The sequence below is a fragment of the Prosopis cineraria genome, unplaced genomic scaffold (assembly GCF_029017545.1).
Source record: "Prosopis cineraria cultivar Desert tree isolate PC_DT_omini unplaced genomic scaffold, ASM2901754v1 PC9, whole genome shotgun sequence".
NCBI classification, from domain to species: Eukaryota; Viridiplantae; Streptophyta; class Magnoliopsida; order Fabales; family Fabaceae; genus Prosopis; species Prosopis cineraria.
In genome coordinates this window covers 6,697,152-6,701,373 of record NW_026555340.1, presented here as the reverse complement: position 1 = coordinate 6,701,373, position 4,222 = coordinate 6,697,152, and the positions used below count along the sequence as shown (strand labels likewise).

The following is a 4,222-nucleotide window of genomic DNA, read 5'->3' as shown; positions in this document are numbered from 1 at the left end:
TACTGAGCTTAGCATAGAGTTTGTTTTCTCTCTAAATGTAAAGAATAATCTTGAGGTGCTTAGTATATTGTTCCTCATCCTCTGAATAACTCAAGATGTCGTCAATAAAGACTATAACAAATTGATCTTGATAGGTGATAGAAAACATGTACTACACACTTATCTATGTCAATTAAGACCATTTATTAAGGTTTTATTAGCCAAACTGCACACACATTGCATTAGAATTGAAAATTTGCCAAGTGAGATTTTGTGCAATAGGGGTATTTTGATCTAAAAATGAATTTTTGGGAAAATTTATAAGAAAAATTGACCAAATGTATTTTAAGTCCATAAGAAGAGTGGTCAAGTTAGATTTTAAAAATTCATTTTAGTTTGGGAGTAATTAAATAAAAAGTTAACACTTTCTCAAGTATGCCAGTTTGACCTAGTTTTCGAGTTCCATTTGTGTGAAAATTTTTATATGATTTTGTGCAGCCAAAAACTTAGTTATTTTAATAAATTATCCCTTCTAAATATAAATTTAATTTTAGGCCTTAATTATATTTTATAATATCACATGTTATTTAATTGTATTATGTGATTTTTGTTACATAGGTGACATGTGACTTGTACATAAATTGGGCAAATGAAGTCAAAAGTCTATGGGATCAAAGCTAAAGCATTTAGATGTTTTTGCTCTTAATTGGATGGTCTAGATCAGCTTAAAATGTAACATCTTGAATTTTGTAATCCTAAGTTTAGAGGTTAATTGAGGGTGAAGTGGAAATTAGTATGGGATTAGAGATTTGGATCATTAATTGGTATTTTGACTTGTTTATGTATTGTATGAACAGATATGGGTGATAGGAGTGCATTTTGGGTTGAAGTAAGTATGCGTGGTGAGAATAAATCTCACTGTGCCACGTGTTGTGGCTTGTGTTGCATGCACCGTGACATATAAACCAGAAATTCATTTCATAAGTCATGAAATTTTAGAAAATTCAAAAGAGAAAAATTCAGAAACACATGAGATAGAGAGAGGAGGAGGGCTGAGGAACTAGGTCAAGCTATTTTGGAGTGATAGAAGGTGATTTGGATCAGTAACTTGTCAGGTAAGCTACGTATAACTCTTACCTTCCATTCTACATAAATTTATCTAAAAATGAATTCTAAGGAAATTGAATTGGAGGAATTTAAGGGGTTTGATTCTTGCATGATAGTAATAAAATGGTTCTCAGAGGTTAGATTAGAGCTTTGCGACTGGTTTAGAGTGAATGGTAGAGCTTTGAAGCCGCAGGCTCAATTTTAGCCTTTAGAGAGAGAAAGTTAAGGAAAAAATCTATGTTGAGTGAAATAAGATCAGTTAAGATGATGTAAAGTAATAATTGGGTAGCCATAGACTTAGAATGGATAAATAGAAAAAAGTTTATGGATGAATATAGCCCTAAATAGTGAAAATGATTTTTTGGTCAAAATGGTCTAAATGATTAAAATGTGCCAAAGAAAAAAATGGCAGGATAATTTATATATATCAACGGAGAAAATCAAGATATGGAAAACAAGATAAAGATTCTTTACAATGACACTGTAAACCAATTGAAAGGGATGTAGCGCAGCTTGGTAGCGCGTTTGTTTTGGGTACAAAATGTCACGGGTTCAAATCCTGTCATCCCTATCCCTAACTATTACTTATCTTATTCTAAAAAAAATAAAAGAAATCAAACTCTCATGCAATATCTTAATTGAATTCTATGTAATGATCAAGAATTTCAGTTTCATTCTATATCTAGACATATCAAAATTCTAGTAACAATTTATTCTATAGATATTTAGCTATTTGGCTATAGATATTTAGATATTTGGACTAGAATTGACGAACAACCACTATAAATAATAGTGTTTAGTAGTGTCGAATAGAAATGGGGCGTGGCCAAGCAGTAAGGCAACGGGTTTTGGTCCCGCTATTCGGAGGTTCAAATCCTTCCATCCCAGAGTAGATCCATTCATGATATATATCATATCTGAATACAAATTTTATATCATAATAAAGATTGCCTTTCCCTTTTTTGAGAAATCTTTTTGTTTAAGAGTATATAATATTATATTGGGTAGAATGTGATTCTTCTTCTTTTTTTTAATGATTCATCTCTAAATCGAGTCACTTTGAAAATGTAGATTTAAAAAGAACTTATTTTTTTTCGTGTTCGTGTTATTTGTTCAGATTGGCATATTGGACGCGTGAATAGAGAAAGGAAGCTTGAGATAAGTGTGATAGTTGAAATCCACAAGTAACCTTTCTAGTGACAAAAGGGTTGAGGTAACTGAATAACTTTATTTGTTTGACTGTTTATTGTAACTATATATTAGTATGCTATGTAGTGCATGAAATGGTTTCAAACTAAGCATGTTTTATAGCATTGAGTGATTGTTGTGTGTGAAATGACTTTTAGTTGAAACAAGTATTGAAATGTGTGTTTTGTAATGAAAAATATTATTTGTATATATAATTTGCAAGAAAGTGTGATATGGTAAATGGGAACCTTAAATGGTTCAAAAAAGCATGATCATAGGGGTGGGAGTTCACCCGAGTGTAGGAGATGATAAAGACCATATGGCAAGGTTTCCTTAGTACCTTTTTTGGGTGCAGTGTTGAAAACAATTCTCCTTAGTGCCTTAAAAGATGCGGTGTTAGAGAAGGTATTCTTAGTGCCTATTAAGGTATGGTATTAGAGATGAGAGATTTCTTAGTATCTTTTTGATATGGTGTTGGAGTCAATGATACCCCATTATGTGTATTGGGGAAAGCATAGTTCGTATTGTGCATTAGAACATCTTTGGCCAGATAATTCTACCACTGCAGGTGAGCCTAAGACTAATGAGAGTGTACATTGGTCTGAGATAAGCCTATGGTTTCATGTTGGGATGATTTGTAGGTTAGGTTGGTAGAGATCATGTTAGTTTGTGATGGGATATGATGAAATATCTTTAGATAACATGGAATCCTTTGTGATTTGATGAAAACTTGAGAATGAAATGAGATATATGATATAAATGCTATTTTATGAGGTTTTAAGAATATACTATGTTTACTTTCATATTGTTGCATATAATAGTCAATAAGAGTAAGTTATTTTATTATTGAGATTTTTATCTTACTCCCGTGGTTACATGTTTACAGGACCGAGAAGTGATCAAGGTAAGGGAAGAGAGTATGGACCAGCTTGAGTGTGAAGCCATATACTGAGGTTGTGTAATGAACTGAATTGAGACTGTATATGTAGAAGTGTATATGAGTTGCCACAGCATTGCCTGTATGAATTAAATTGAGATTTTGTGAAGTGTAGCCCAATTAATTGTATATTGTGTTGAAATGGAACAAAAGGGCTAAGACTTAGAGTATATTGTGTTGAAATTATTTTGTGTTGGTGAATCTTAAGCCAAGAGACAAATTATGATGAAATGAGTAATTTGGAGGCTAAGATTGTATTATGAACATGATTGTATATGTATGATTTGAGAAATAGCCAAGTGGGCTAAGTTATGCCAAGAAATGGCATAGTATATGAGGTTAGTAAATTATGGAAATTATCTGTAGAAGGGTCAAATTTTGATATAAGAGTGTGATTGTGATTAATTATGGACAATTAGGTGTATTAAACCCTTTTGGACTTAGTTTAAGGCCTAGTGTGGACTATTGAGAGAAAGGGATCGATTTAGGCACTTGGATGAGCAAAATTTTTAGAAAAAGTAACTCTAATTACCAGTTAGTAAGCAAAATATAAACATGCGATAAAGTTTTTTATTAGTAAAAACAATATCATATGTATATACAATAATTCATTCTCATCAATCTCGTTATGCTCATACAATGCATTCTTAGTTTTCCCTGGCAGAGTAATCTCTGTGCTTGAACTAGGACTTTCAGCCACAAGGAACAGGACCTACTATACCATTGCTCAGACTAAGTAATCCTCTTTGTATATGGGTGATCTCCTAGGTTTGTCATGGTGGAGTTAAACTCCATGCTATAGATTATCATGACTTCTTATATAGAGTAGGGCCATGACCCCCTACCCTAATCTAGGGTAACCTCGTGGATTATTCAACCTTTTAAGTCTATCGTAATGGAGTCAAGCTCTATACTTTGGATCATCAGGATTCTTCTCCTAGGTTCATGTTAGTTAAGTCAAGCTCTACGCTCTAGATTATCAAGACTTCTTGGACCTCCTCACTGTAAGGC

General features: G+C 32.8%; 1 non-coding gene across 1 annotated transcript; it reads left to right on the top strand.

Annotated features, from left to right (window-relative positions):
• The first annotated feature begins 1,583 nt into the window (after positions 1 to 1,583).
• On the top strand, positions 1,584 to 1,657 carry TRNAP-UGG (transfer RNA proline (anticodon UGG)). The gene has a single exon. It is a non-coding gene; the product is annotated as a tRNA-Pro (tRNA).
• Positions 1,658 to 4,222: the final 2,565 nt, after the last annotated feature.